Source organism: Lytechinus pictus, chromosome 10, assembly GCF_037042905.1.
Source record: "Lytechinus pictus isolate F3 Inbred chromosome 10, Lp3.0, whole genome shotgun sequence".
NCBI lineage: Eukaryota > Metazoa > Echinodermata > Echinoidea > Temnopleuroida > Toxopneustidae > Lytechinus > Lytechinus pictus.
The window spans coordinates 23,698,817-23,715,864 of NC_087254.1; positions in this window are offsets into that span (position 1 = coordinate 23,698,817).

The following is a 17,048-nucleotide window of genomic DNA, read 5'->3' on the forward strand; positions in this document are numbered from 1 at the left end:
TTCTCTTTGGGGGGGGGGGGGGGTGATCTTACATAACTATATTCTTTAATAACAAAATCAATCTAAAACTTTCCTCTATTTTGTGACACTCTGGACAAAATTGCCAGTGTTTGGTCAAACATAAATTCACATTAGTCTTACCCAGTTAAATTTCTTGATAAATCTATCTATGATAAATCTATCTATCATAAATCTATCTTACCAGTAAATTTCTTGATAAATCTACCTATCTTTACTAGCACTTTCCCAGAGGATATGAAAATTGCAAAAGTAACTCCTATTCATAAGAAGAAAGATAAAACTGCTGTTGAAAACTATAGACCTATCAGTGTTTTAAGCATAGTATCCAAAATTCTAGAAAAGGCGGTATGTGTTCAGATAAAAAAATATTTTAAAGGTCAAGTCCACCCCAGAAAAATGTTGATTTGAATAAATAGGGAAAAATCAAACAAGCATAACGCTGAAAATTTCTTCAAAATCGGATGTAAAATAAGTAAGTTATGACATTTCAAAGTTTCGCTTATTTTTCACAAAACAGTGATATGCACAACTCAGTGACATGCAAATGAGACAGTCGATGATGTCACTCACTCACTATTTCTTTTGTTTTTTATTGTTTGAATTATACAATATTTCATTTTTTTTTAAATTGACAATAATGACCAACTTGACTGAACCATATAGTATTAAACAATACTAATTCCACATGTTCAAGAGGAATTAATTGTTGTCTCAGTTGACATTGAGGAGAAAATCAGAATATTTCACATTTCACATAATAAAATACAAAAGAAATAGTGAGTGGATGACATCATCAGTCTCCTCATTTGCATGCCGATCAGGATGTGCAAATAACTGTTTTGTGAAATAAAGCAAAACTTTAAAATGTCATAACTTTCTTGTTTCACATCCGATTTTGATGAAATTTTCAGTGTTATGCTTGTTGGATTTTTCTCTTTTTATTCAAATCAACTGTTTGTTGGGGTGGACTTGTCCTTTAAAGTAAATGATATGATTTACGAATATCAGTCTGGTTTTCGACATGACTATTCGACTGAGACATGCCTTATTCACTTGACTGATTATCTGAGAACTAATATTTCTAAGGTAGTAAGGGACAATTCGTTGGGATGGTACTCCTAGATCTTCAAAAAGCATTTGATACAGTTAATCATGGCATCTTATTGACAAAAATTACGAATAATGGGTTTTAACCAGGCTATACTGTAGCATGGTTCAAATCCTACTTGTCGAATTGGCATCAAGCAGTGGCTATTCGCGATATTCGTTCCAAAATTATGCCTATAACGTGTGGAGTTCCACAGGGAAGTATTTTGGGCCCAATTCTATTTTCAACTTATATCAATGACATGTCTATTTGTATAAAAGCTGACTTTAAATTATCATTGTATGCATATGATAGCGTACTACTTTGTTCAAATTCCATCCCAAAATTTGTTGAGGAAAAACTTAGCGAACAGCTGTCTACATGTGTCGATTGGATGACTGATAATAGATTATCGTTACACTTAGGCAAAACTGAGAGCATTCTGTTTTGTTCTAGAATTAATTATAAAACTTCATTTAAATTTGAAGTATCATATGTACAATAATAAGATAATTCAGAGGAAAGAATCTGGAAAGTATTTAGGCATTGAGTTGACTAGCTCCCTTTCGTTTTCATCTTTAAATAGTAGAATCAATCGTGATAAAGGCGAATGCCCGTTTGAAATTTCTGTACAGGTATCAAAGTTGTATATGGATCAAAAAGCAAGGCGTATTCTCTGTTTTGCTCTTATTCAGAGTTTATTTGACTATGCTAACCCTGCTTGGTTTAGTGGCATTAGCGAACTCGATAAAAAGAAGTTGAAAATTATACAGAATAAAATGGTTAGATTCATTAACTGTTCTGGTCCCAGAACCCATGTTGGCTACACCGAACTCTCTGGAGCAGGTTTTCTTGAAGTCAACAAAAGATCAAAACAGCTTATTTTGCACCACGTACATAAAATCTATCACAATAGATCGAATCATTACATTGGATCAAACTTTAATCTATAGTTACCGAAATACATAACTATAAAACAAGAAACAGCCATTTCAACTTTTGCTTACCAGAAAGGGTAGGTAGTATTGGTAACTCCTTTTATTACAATGCTATAAAACATTGGAATTCCCTTCCCAATGATATAAAGGAAATAGGAAACTTTTTGCATTTTAAGAGGAAATTGAAAGAATATCTTTCACTTGAGAGTCAAAGAGAAGATGCAAATGATATGTTATACGATTGATTTAGCCTGAATACTGACCACGTTCTTTTCTCTTCTCTGCCAGGTATTATTATTTATTTTACATAGTTTGACTGAAGCTTCGATATGTCCTTTCTTCTATATATTCTTTTTATTTCTTTTATCTCTTCCTTCTATTCTCCTCTTCGTGTTGTTATTGTTGTCGCCGTTTTTGCTGTTGTTCTTCTTATTATTTTTCTTCCTCATCCTTTTCTTCCGTCTCCTTCTCCTCCTTCTCCCCCTCCTCCCCTTTCTTCTTCTATTCCTCCTCCTTCTTTTCTTCTTCTTCTTCGTTATATTCTTGTATATATTATCTAAATATCTTATTTATTGGTAATAGTAAATTCTGATTTTTTTATCTTCATTTTTTTAATATGTAAATAGTATAATTTAATTTTCTGTATGTCGAGGACCACACTGGAAATAAGCTTTCGAGCTTTCGTGGGTCATCCTGTGCAAGCCTGTTGTTTTAATGCGACTGTATATCTGTTATGGCATGACTTGCCAAATAAAATCAATCAATCAGTTGTTGTGTGTCCGGACGATCAATTTTAGAAAGTCATTTGGAAAAAATTACAAGCGAAGTTTCATCAATTTTTCGTACAAATTGTTAAGAAATATTATAGAGAACAAAATAGAAGATGATTACAACTATTGAATTCATATTTTTAGTGTAATCCAAAGACAAAAGAGAAGGCTTCAAAAATATAAAGTGTCCGGACACCCGACCCCCATCCTACTGTACGTGTGTAATAGTACTTTCTTGTTGGCCGGGGAGCAAAATAATATGATTTGCTGTTTGCATTCATTTATTGGTTCGTAATACTAGTGTCGATTCTTGATAATAATCTATGTATTGTTTGTTTTGCTTGGTGTGTGATATCATGTTGGGCATACATGAAAAAAAAAATTGTATAGGGTTTTCAGGTATTCACTATATCATTTTTAAATGATAATCTTTCATGAATGAAATTGGGGCATGCAGTGCAGTGACGCCATTGTTTAAAAAACTAAGGAAATTGCCTTGACAGAAGAGAATTAGCTCTTATTCTCCTAATTCTTGACATAAGCCCTACCATGAGGCACTGTTCTTTTGCTTACTTATTACATGAAAAGTGAAAACCCTAATCGGGTCGATCAAGTTCTCACAAAAGCTTTTTTTTCTTTCCAAATCAGGCACGTATTGCCAGGGAAATCGTATCCCCGGTCCGTTTAAATTTTATCATTCTTGTTTTAATCGTCCAACAATGCACCCTTTCATTTTTAGATCAATAAATTGACCCAGTTTGCGTGAATTGTCCTTTTATTATGCAAAACAAAAATAAATAATCAAATTTTCAAATGCTTGAGAATTTTTCATCTATATTATGCATCAGTGCCTGCACTGTAAAAAAATATCGGGTAAAATGCAACACGAGTGACTGTGTCCGACCAAATTGGGGCAATATGATACCCCTTTGAAATATTACGAGGGAATGTGGTGATCGGGGAGAATTTTTTTGAAGTGAAACCATAACATTTGGAGCACTTTTTGAACCCGCGAGTTTTTTTAACTTAATTCCAAATAAATGTACCAATCTGCAACAACGTTAAATGGGATACTCAAAGGCTGCAGAAGAATACGACCCATCACTGCCCTGAATTTATAACACAATAGTTTACACAATAGACTATAGAGAATTAATAGAGTTAAATCTGCAAATCTCTATTGTGGGGCGGGGTGCATGGGGCGCGCGCCGGTCGCCATGAAAATATTAATTGCAATTAATTAATGGGGATGCGGCAAACATATATCGATTTGCCCTGCCAAATTATTTTGACAAAATGAATCCATTGCAAAAATATATTTTAAAAAACATCTGAAAGCACTATCAAACCATCAAACTTGACATAAAAATACTGTTAAACATACAAAATTACAAATTTGTCGGTGTGCTTTTACAGTGCTTCACGTGCAAAATATGGCGCGCAGAGCACGTCGAAGATTTTGGCCATTGTCTTACCCCCTCTCGCCATCATGGCGAGAAACATGGATGGGCACTCCTGACTCGAAAGTATGTTTTAAATATGTTTAGCCTCAATCAGGGATTATACATGTATAGCGCGACAAAGCAGTCTTTCCCCTCCCCCCCCCCAAAAAAAAAATCCTAAAGAATGACGAAAAAATTTGGAGCGCTTTTGACAAAGCACAGACAGGGACGGCAGAGGCCTATTGTATACATTCGTGGTGGGTGAAGTATATAGGTCGAGGTTAATTGCAGTAGATTATTGACTTTCTATACTCGAAACTTTGATCTTAGAGCACTTGACATGAATGTAATACTACATTAATCGGGCCTACGTATATATCTATTTTTTCTTCTTGGTCGATTTTCCTTTTTTTTTTGGGGGGGGGGGGGATTCGAGCGATTTTGTGGGGGCTTCAGTCCCCAATTTACCAAAAGTAAAAAAAAAAAACCTGCACCTCATTCTTCTTTGGAAGTCCCCAGCCAAGTTACAGGCCAAAGTGAGAAAAAAGCGAGGAAAAAAGAAAAAAAGTTAGAGCCGGGCGACAAAGTTGAAGAGCGGGCACAAAAATGAGCAGGCATTCATATTTCAAAACTTAATTCATTATCATCATCAATGCAGTTAATTTAATTACAAAATTAATGTTTGATACTTTTCTTATATTTATTATTGTTTGTTCGAATTTTTAGTTCCCATCTTTCAAAAAAAATAAACTTCTTGGTTGGATTCCCCTTTAAACATCCTTTTTCAGAGTATTTAGAAATCAGCCCGCGCTTGATTTACTTGTAGCATCCATGCTTGTAGTGAGGATCATCATCATTTCTTGATGCGGCATCCAAGTACTGCGTGACAAGTGATGCGTGATCAACTTTTTCTCTTATAACCTGTTGAGGGCGTGTTCTTTAAAGTTCCGATAATTCACGTAAAATGGCGACGAATGGGAAAGAGTCCAATGGTGCACACACAATGGAGACCAAAGAAAATGGAATGGTTAACGGATTTGAGCACAGCTTTGATCATGGACATTGTTCTGTTAAAGCGAAGTGGATCCGTCTAAATGTTGGTGGAACATATTTCTTGACAACGAGGACGACGCTTTGCAGAGATCCCAAGTCATTTCTATGCAGATTATGTCAAGATGATCCTGACTTGAGCAGCGATAAGGTGAGTGAGCTGAGACGAGAGTGATCAGTGAGAATGGCCCTTGCCTTGGGCTCCCGATACAGGGCCTACGCGGATCGGAGTGATCGTTGACGGTTGAATGGTGACGGCGTGTCTGTGCCACTCTGTGGTCCGACGCTGCCCGACCGACCATCCTTTCCTGGTCTGGCCTGGCCCTGCACCTGTCACCCAGTCTTGAGCTAGGCCAAAAAGGCAAACTTGGTCATTGGAGGCACGCGACTGTCCCAAAAAACAAGGCGCGAATGCAGTTTCGTACCAGCTGATAAAATTCAAGCAAATTTCCCCACCACCAGAAATTGTTATCAAAATGTCATTGCAATTGCAGAGGCTATGGTCGGACAGCGCTCTGCGGCCGCTTTTAACCAAAATTGAAGCTCATTGTACTATTTGTAGCACTAGCAGATCAATGCGGGCGTAACGAAAAATATGCGAAGCTTTGGAATTGGAGTGGATTTCTTTCTTCTTTTTTCTCGAATAGAACTAGAAGAAAATGCTATGCTTTGGAGCGGCTTTATTTGTTCTTTTTCTCAATAAGACAAAAATGCTATGCCGTGGAACGGAAATTTGAGTGTAAAAATTGGGGTCTCCTCCGCGGCACATACCCACCATGCAATGCATTATATACTGAGTGCCCGTGCCCGGGTGCAATTCTCAGTCACATTTCCAGGTCAATAATAAACAATGTGCCCACTGCTTCGCTTCGCTGCAATTTTGATCTGGACTGATGAAGTTAGCGACCAAAAGATTTGCCTGCGAAAGCTCACCCGTTTGTTCACCGCATGTTCGCATGATTTTGGTTGCTACTTATATAATTTCAGTCCACATCGAAATTACAGCAAAGCAATGTTTGACTTAAAATTTGAACTATGACATTGAGATTGATGCCAAAATTCAGCCGTTCCTGATCACAATTTTTTGAAAAGCAGTGGAATATTGACCTTGAAATGGGATTAAGAAACCTGCTTATGACATTCACAAATGATTTCTGCTGGGGAAATTTGCTTGAAGTCGGCAGGTGCGAAATTGCATTCGCCCCAAAAACAACAACAAATATGTCATTGTTTGTAATTAATGAAAATGATGAAAATCCATATTTTATTGTTCGAAATAGACGTGAAATGAAATACTCCGAAAATTTGCTTTGCCCATTTGATTGTGGGCCCGGCGGCTGGGGTTTGAACTCCTGACCTCCCCGGTCATGAGACAGATGCTCTATAGCTCTACCAACTGAGCCAACACAGCGGTTGTAATAAATATTAAATGTTGGCGAGAATAATTTCTTAGATTGTTTAAATGAAAGATTAAAGGTCTTTGACTTAGTGCAAAAAAAAACAATAAGTAACAACAAAAATGAAATCCAGCCAAGCATCATGAGCATTAGGAATTATGACCTGTGTCATATCGGTTTAAGAAAATCAATTTCTTTCATCTACCACATTTATGCCATTTGGAAATGAATTAAAACGAAATTGAGAAGAAATTACATATGAAAGCTGAAAGCTGGTGCCCCATGTCTGCGCACAAATTTACTGTAAGTACACACAATTCTGAGATTTTGATGAGAAAGGATGCATTTTGAGGCTGTAACATGAAATGCCTGAAATTCAATATATTTTACCAGTTTGAGTAAGATTTTTTTATGAATATTTGTCTAAGATGTATTGCAGGTTTGAAATTTGTGGTTGTTGCGTGTCTTTTAAAAATAAGAATCACGCAGATAAGGGTCACTGCACATACTTTGGAGACCTTACCATACTGAAATAACGCTCTTGCTAAACCAAAGAGTACATGTAAGCAACGTTCTCGCGACCACGCGTCACGGTTGGCGGGCGCCGCCAACCCTGAAAATAAATCCGCCAACCGTGAACTTCCCCGACAACCGTGGCCGACAACTGTAAAGTAGGCCTAGATCTACACAAAAACTGAATAATATATATATAAAAAACAATCTGCATGCTTTTCAGATCCTAAAATAAACTTGTCGATTATTTTGTCCACGATTTCTTCCCGGGATTTCTTTAACTCACTCACTACTACTTATATGATACGACCTCGACTCGAGGCCCAATCTCTTTTGTGGGAAGCGCGAAGATGTTTACCTCGCATTTGCGTATCGCATTGCTCACATTATTTACGTCTTTCAAATGGTAGTAAATGCGCTCAAAAACAAGTGAGGGGAGAGGGGTATCGTGGGTTACTGGCTTGGGCAATGTAATTTAGATTATTACGAATTTCATTTATTTTGTCAAAAATAAAGTGTGTCAAAGTTACTATCAAAATTCGATCGAAATTTAATTTCATCTCGTCCCACTTAGCTACATCGACTACATGAATTCATTTGAATGCTTTTCTGATGACACTGCCGTAGAGCGAATTGAGAAAATTATCACGTTAATAATGACAAAGCCAATGGAATGGATTGATATAATGTCCAACTCATTTACTTACAGCAAAATGATTTATTCACATTTAAATTCCGATTTTACTCCATTATTTCCAAAGTCTTGATCTCTACATCGATCTTTTGAAACTGTTGATTAATTTCGCGACGGCGTGTCTACCAAGTTCTGTGCCACTGCACTGTACTTGCGCTCGCAACGGTCACATTCATAATACAAATCGCACATGGCATCAAAATCCTTGATCCGGGGATCCGAGTCTTCCAAAATTAGATGGGATCCAAAACTAATTTAATTTGATTTTTTTCACATATTCATTGAATCTTCTCATTTTCATAATTAATAATCTTTTTTAATATTATTCAAATTTTTATCATTACGACTCATTTTTTAATGTGAGTTATACGTACAGTGTATTTTCATTTGTATTGTTCTTTATTACTCTTTGCCTGCCAATTAAATAATGTCACAGGCCTGAGAAATGTTTTTAGTCATCACAGTGAATGCTTTATGAATTTGTTGTACAATTGCTTAACTACGATTTGAAATAAAATATTATTTGAAATTAATTTGTGTAAAGGAGAAAGAGAGAATAATGCGGGGTGACCGTGGGCAATGTAGATGAAAATGATGGGATGTTTGTGACTTTGTGGGGAGGGGATTGTTCGTTGCGAATGAAATTGATATTCATTTATCGATGTGTCTATACTGTGATTGTGGCTGCATAATCTTATATGGCGATTGGAAATCCACCTTGGGTCGGGAGGGGTACGTGATTCAATAGATTTCGATAGAAGTACACATTCAACAAAGTGGAATTGGCAATTCATTCACAGATATTCGTTTCAAGTACGAATTATTGAAGTTGATATGTGTGAACGTTTTAGAGGATATCGGAAATGTATATCGTTTGTTCACGCCCACATGAGTTGCTAGTATAATTTCATCGTTGGATGAATTTTTCAAGTTCACTTATGTCTTTATGTTTTATATCGGAATTGTGCTTTAAATATATGAATTATATCTTCACAACGTCGTTAACCTAATTATACTGCGAGTGGATGATATTTATGAAATGATTTGGAATGTGAACGAGACGCCCCAAAGCCGATGGCACGTGATCTAATTAGTATTCACTTTCTGGGTTGAGCCAATCATTGTGCTTGAAATCGGGTTTCCCCGAATTCCCGCCCTTGGAATGTGTCCCGCGTGTGTGACATGTTAACCTGTTGTTTGAGTGCGAATCAGCTGATTTCGTGACCTCAAATACTCTTCATGGTGTTTACGCTGGATGGGGGCTATAAAATTAAGAAGATCTTTCTCTTTTATTCATTTTTAATAAACTGTTCGTGAATTTCAAACTACACCTATAGTGATATTGTGATGCAATTTATTGAATCACGTACCTCGATCATCCCACTCATGGTGCAAGAAAATATTTTTTAAATTCACCAAAATATACATGTAAAGAAAGATTATTCAGCCGTCATCATCGGTAGAAGTATAGACACGTCTATAAAAATGTATTCGCTTCGAATATTGACTTCTTCACCAATCCCACACACACGATCTCAACATCCCCACGCCACGACCCCCTATCGCTCTCTCCCTTCGACCATCCTACAACCCCACCCCTCTTCCTCTCTCTTTCACACATGGTGTATTTGTAGGCCTACATAATGTATTACGTAAAAATAGAAATCTTATTTCCTGTCAATTAACCTATACTTTCAAAACATTTTAAATCGCAATTAAGAACAACAAAATCGTAATATTAAAGTATTATTATGAATGACTAAAAATGTTTCTCACGCTCGTGATGAACACAGCACATTCATTATTTTATAGGTGAGTAACGGACAATACAAATGAACACAGCAATAACTGACAGTGATAAAAGAATCTCGATCGAAAATTATTAGTATAAACATCTTCAACAGAAGTCTTATGAGAGTTATAGTTTCAGTGAGTATCGAATAAACCAAACAAAAAACCATGCAAATTATATAAGTTGGGGACCCCGTCTCATGAATACCGATGCCCATTATTTGGAAGCCTCGGAAGAAAACTTCCGAGGCTTCCAAATAACAGCTCGGTCACATTTGCTCTACGGCGAGTCGAAAACAGCCGTTTTATTCATTTTTATTCAAACCACCTATATTCAGCTGGTACAAAAAATGTTTAAAAAACGGCTGTTTTCGACTCGCCGTACGGCCGCCGTAGAACAAATGTGACCGAGGTATAAAGTCGGAACAATCTTTGGATTTAGTAAGGGCGTGACGCAGCGCAAGCTCAAAGTGCTACGCATGCGGTCCGTAGATGCAGTCGGTCATTGACATAAGAAACAACACGCATTCACAAAATAAATCGCACTTTCTAAGGATGTAGCGATATCGATCTGAACATTGTAAAGTATGGAGTTAATTTATCGATGTGAATAATCTGTAAACTGTAAGTATAAAATGAGATTGACTTATTTAGTTATCAGTAATTGCCTTTCTGCTTCAATCGCAATTCGAGCAAACGTTACGGCTATGTGGCCGGAGAAGCATTAAATAGACATAAAATGTGGTGCATTTAGCAGCAATCTAAGCTCGTCGATATTGATATTTTCGATAGCTACCGCGCTTTGCGCGGGAGGGGGGACATCCCCCTCCCGAACCCTCCCCCCGTGCGCCAAGCGTCAGAGTGAACCTGGCGAGAACGTTGCATGTAAGAGGAGTAAATTAGTGAAAGAATTATCGGAATCAATCAGAACTGTACGAAAATATGCTGATGATGGCCATTAGAAGTTGGAGGAGAGCAGGGGATTGACTAGACAGCTGGCAGCCGTCTGTTTCGAGGAGTTTTTTAACATTTTTAAAATTTCTCCTCGTACACAGACGGCTCGCTATCGTGCAGCCACCATTAGGGGGTTAACAATGCAAAATGCCCCCAACGGGGCTCATCAATTTTTGTCTTTATTTCATAAAAATATACATGTATAAAAAGAAATGTACCAAAATAGAGATTATTTTTCTGTTTTGGCCTGAAATGCACCAAAACGGGGAAAAATAAACTTAAAAGGGGGAAAAAACAGTGACTTACTTCGGCTGTTGTGCAACTTCACTTCTCTGTTTTTCCGAACTTAATATATAAACACATGGCCATTGAGTCCCTGTACAGATCGAGCTAGAACTTCGGTCTCTGTATTTGGTGAGTGGAGCCAACGGAGTTCAGCGGAACAACCAACATAACAGAGACCGAAGCTTTTGGTCTAGGGATTGACATATGTTCTTGAGTTGACAACACAATCAATTTGAATTTCTTTCATCATCACCAAGGCTTCTCAAATGATGATTTTCACTCAAAGGTTAGATGCTTAGACCTAGTTCATGAAACTTGAAAATATCAAGTATTACTGAGCATTCTGCCTGAGTTTCAGGTCACATGACTAAGGTCAAAGGTAATTTAGGGTCAAATGAACTTAGACCATGTTGGGGAGTCAATATCGAAATCTTAAACTAAGGTGAAGTTTTTGAAATGTCATCATAAGTTAGAAAGTATATGGACCTAGTTCGTGAAACTTGGGCATAAGAGTAATCAAGTATCGCTGAACATCCTGTGCAAGTTTCAGGTCACATGACCAAGATCAAAGGTCATTTAAGGTCAATTAACTTTGGCCATGTTGGAGGTAATTATTAAATTGCTGTCATAACTTTCAAAGTTTATGGATATACATGTAGTTTATGAATTGTGGACATAAGGGTAATCAAGTATCACTGACAAGTGTAAGGTCACATGATCAAGGTCAAATTTATTTTAGGGTCAATGAATGTAGTATTTTATCATTATATATGAATGGTATTTTTTGTGAATAATTATTTTATAGTAGTTTTCAGTCATCACTGCTGCTATATTTAATCATGTAATGCAGGTGAGATTGCCAGAGGTGCTCCACTTGTTTTTATTAGTTTGCCCAAATCTATATATTTTTCAAATTCACAGATTTATATTTCATTTTTCTTTTCTTTGAGGAAAAATGTCAGTGATGCTTACAATTACAAACAACATAAGAATGATTTATTTGACATTATGAAGAAAAGTAAAAACAAACACTGTTAAATTTTAGCATTTTGAATTTATCAATATGAATCATCTACTGTATGACACGGAAAATGATTTTCCGTATATCAGATAAAACAATAAAAATATATGAAGGTAGTCATTTTAAAGCCTAGTTTAACAAAAATGTGTGATAGTATGATATTCATTTCATTTTAATTATTGGATTAAGACAAACTTCATATGATTTGCTTACTTTTTTTCAATATTGTTTATTGGGTTTGTTTTTGAGGATTTCGTTTATTTTGAAACTAATTGATTCTTGCTTAGATTTTCAATGTATATATTGTTTTGTTAGTCTTTTTCAATTCTTTTGGGTATGGTACCATACATGTATATACATGTAGATATGTATATAAGTGAATATTTAATGTGTGCTATTGATTATGTAAATATTACTGATTCAATTATATTAATTATAATAAATTGTATTTTATGACAGGGCCGTTGTGGAAAGCAGTTTTGAAACTGACAATGCCACCCTGTATAAATAAAACTACAAATGAATAAAGTCACTGTTCTTTTCAGCAGGCAGCAGTATGTCTTTTACATTACTATTCTTACAAGAAGAAGCCCTTGTTCTCTTCATTGTTGTTTCTTAATAGTTTCTTTGTACATTATTACATTATCTTCTTTTCTTATCGGTATTCTATTTCTACAGGTACATGTAGTATTATCTTTGTAACCTTCTTTAAAATTTGTTTTAGATTGATGGTTGATGTATGCTTAATTTGTGTATGCAGCTGTACAGTATGTGTCATGAATGAAGCACTCATCCAATATACAAGGTTATGATATTGTTCTCTGTTACGTAGTACTTAGGACTCCCTATGTGGTGAAATTGGCAATGTTTGGCTTTATAGTATATATGTATTTTTACTTGTTCATGGGGATAAATGCTTGATTTCTTTTTACACTGTCAGTTTCCATTTAAAGCTTTTCTCCATATACAATACATGTAACGTGGCTCTAAAGTAAATTGAATTCTTTTGATATTTTTTTTTCTCAGTAAAAAAGAGATATTGTTGGGGACAATTCAGACCAACTTCACTTCCCATCAGTAGAGGGCCCACACAAAAATGTGCTCAAAATAAAACATTTATAGTGCTCTGGTGAATAAGAAAAATTGATACCAAAGTTAATTATAGCATTAAAAATAAGAAAAATCTTAACTGTATGAAACTGTATAAAACTTTTTGATTTTTTTTTTTTTGGGGGGGAGTTAGTTACAAAAGTGATATTTCAAAGATTTTTTGATTTTTTTTAAATATGTATTGTATGTTGCATACATGTAGATCCGTAGATTCTCCACAGGCAATGTGGTTGCACTGAGCAAAGTCCTGCATTGCATTGTATTGCATTGTCAAGTCCATCCCAGGAGAATGTTCATTTGAATAAATAGAGAAAAATCAAACTAGCATAATGCTGAAAATTTGATCATAATCGGATGTAAAATAAGAAAGTTATGGCATTTTAAAGTTTCGCTTATTTTTCATAAAACAGTTATATGCACAACGTAGTGACATGAAAATGAGAGAGTCGATGATGTCACTCACTCACTATTTCTTTTGTTTTTATTGTCTGAATTATACCATTTTTCATTTTTTACAGATTTTACAAGGGCCAACTTGATTGACCCATGTAGTATTAAAATAATGTTAATTCCACATGTTTAGGGAGGAATTAATCTCTGTTTCACTTGACAATGAGGTGAAAATAAGAATATTCAGTATTTCATGTAATAAAATACAAAAGAAATACTGAGTGGATGATGTCATCAGTCTCTTCATTTGCATATCGACAAGGATGTGTATATAACTGTTTTGTGAAATTAAGCGAAACTTTAAAATATCATAACTTTCTTATTTTACATCCGATTTTGATGAAATTTTCAGTGCTATGCTCATTGGATTTTTCTCTTTTTGTTCAAATCGACTTTTTGTTAGGGTGGACTTGTCCTTTTAATATTAAGGTACTGTTACATATAGACAGATCAATTAATTGTAGTATTGGCCTGCAGTGATTTTTGAGGGGGGGGGGGGGGTTGGGGTATTATAATTTTTGTCTCACCTGCATAGCAGAGTGAGACTATAGGCGCCGCTTTTCCGACGGCGACGGCGGCGGCGACGGCGACGGCGGCGGCGGCGTCAACACCAAATCTTAACCTGAGGTTAAGTTTTTGAAATGACAGCATAACTTAGAAAGTATATGGACCTAGTTCATGAAACTTGGCCATAAGGTTAATCAAGTATTACTAAACATCCTGCCTGAGTTTCATGTCACATGACCAAGGTCAAAGGTCATTTAGGGTCAATGAACTTAGACCATGTTGGGGGAATCAACATCAAAATCTTAACCTAAGGTTAAGTTTTTGAAATGTCATCATAACTTAGAAAATATATGGACCTAGTTCATGAAACTTATACATAAGGTTAATCAAGTATCACTGAACATCCTGCATGAGTTTCACGTCACATGACCAAGGTCAAAGGTCATTTAGGGTCAATGAACTTTGGCCGAATTGGGGGTATCTGTTGAATTACCATCATAACTTTAAAAGTTTATGGATCTGATTCATGAAACTTGGACATAATAGTAATCAAGTATTACTGAACATCCTGTGCAAGTTTCAGGTCACATGATCAAGGTCAAAGGTCATTTAGGGTCAATGAACTTTGGCCAAATTGGGGTATTTGTTGAATTACAGCCATAAATTTGAAAGTGTGTTGGTCTAGTTCATAAAACTTGGACATAATAGTAATCAAGTATCACTGAACATCCTGTGCGAGTTTCAGGTCACATGATCAAGGTCAAAGGTCATGTAAGGTCAAAGAACTTTGGCCACGTTGGGGGTATTTGTTGAATTGCCATCATATCTCTATAAGTGTATTGGTCTAGTTCATAAAACGTGGAAATAAGAGTAACCAAGTATCACTGAACATCTTGTGCGAGTTATAGTAGTTTTAAAAATCAGCACTGCTGCTATATTGAATCGCGTGATGCAGGTGAGACGGCCAGAGGCATTCCACTTGTTATTGAATTGTAATTATTATTGTTATTGATGTTACTAGTTTGTGAATTGAATTTGTTGTAAAGTTGATTGTGAATTGATATAGGTATTGCAATTGAAATTGTTATCATCACTCATGTGCAAATTAGAATTTAATGGTAATTCAGGCTGCAAATAATCTTGAAGAGCTTGCTAACCATAGACAGATGCAACAAAACGGGAAAGTCTGACTTGAGAGAGATTATAGACTAGAATAAAGGAATAGTAGGAAGGACAGTAATGCTATAAATAAATAATAATCAAAAAGGCAATTTTTGGTGCTAAATTCGTTCACAATTTCATTTCAGTAAAACTGAGCGAGACAAAACAAAATAAAAAATAGGATTCAAACATGAATCGTTTGAATTGAGAGAAGCCGTCAGTTCAAAGTATGATGGGGAATCAATATCATTGTATTCAATTGATCTATTCAGGGATCATTTCCAGGTTAAGAAATTTTGTGATTTTTTTGAGCAACTTGTCCAACATCGCCTTGCGTTTGGGTGACTTTAGAGGTACATGTAAAATGAGACACATTTCTGAACTCGGAAAGAAATACATGCACAACGAAAATCCTTCCCTAATTAATTTATCCGTGACCAATTCCAAAGCGGAAAATGGGTCTCAGGAGATCATGAAGACTATGCCATGTCAATTGCCGTTTTCGCTACGTTCTCAGTACGCTGTACATAGCAGTCCTAATGCACCATGGCTATTTTTCTTTGATGCAGCAAGAACTGCATGGAGTTCTAGCATTGGTGTAATGGGGGTATGCTAGCCTACTAGGGCTGTGGAACAGAACATTACATTATTTCCACCTGCTGGAAGAGGAAATATATATTTCATAATTCATTCTTCAAACCAACTTAAATAATATGATTTGATTCATACATGCAGGCATAGTGGCATACATCTTCATTTCCCAACAATCATTGACAATATACCACTGAACTACACAAGAATGGATATTGCTCTGCCTAATGGTGTACTTTATCTGGTGGAAGGGTATGTGGTCACACTCGGCTGCTGAAAATCAATAAGTTACTGATGTTATGTAATCAGTGGTGCTTGTTAGGGCTTTTTATTATTGATCTTTAGTTATTTTTGTCTTTTATTGCATTTTCACACTAGTGGAAGACTATCTCTGTGGTTTCTGTACAGTCTATGGTTTTGATTGAAGAGGAACTTGCAGAAGGGGGGAATCAAAGCTGCAAATATTGTTCATCACTTTAATAGAGTTGTGTTCTCATGCTTTTTTTCCATAATATGTGTATTCATATTTTTGCTAATAATCAGAAAGCATATACGGTCACATTTCATAAGTTGGGTATGCAAAGAGGGTGGCGGATGAACAATTTTCCACACGGTGCCATGGATAAATTGTTGTACATCACATCATCTTGACCAAATATATTGAGTAAGATCTCATTTTGAAGCTAGAACTTTAGGCTAAATATATTACTATAAATTAGATCAATACAATATCAGGAATAAAAACTATAGCACATTGATTTTGAAGTAATGGTTGGCAGGACCGGTGGATGCGGTGAATGATAGAATGTTAATCAAACTTAATTAACAACTTAATATAATATGTAATATGACATCAGCCTCATTTCTTGGCAGTTTAAAAGCAGGGAACAACTAAATGTTATCAAATTTGACATTTTTAAAATATGCAGGAATGAAATACATGTGTGTGTCAGCTCTGATCTGCAACCTAATCAATTAAGAAATTTGGTTAATTATCTAATTTTTAAACTTGATTTTTAGCACAAAAGTTGTGTATCATTTCAACAAACATTTCTACCCATGATGTAGTCATTTTGCCAAGCATAAAACAGTGACAGGCATTTTTGGGGCAAAAATGTGAAATTAGATATTGTTAATTAATTATTGTAATTAATATGCATACAATGACAGATGATTATTTGATTTTTGTTACAGATTTATTTATCGATGTTAAAAGATTAAACTGCAAAACTACTAGGGTGATCCAATGTGGCATTAACTTTTGAC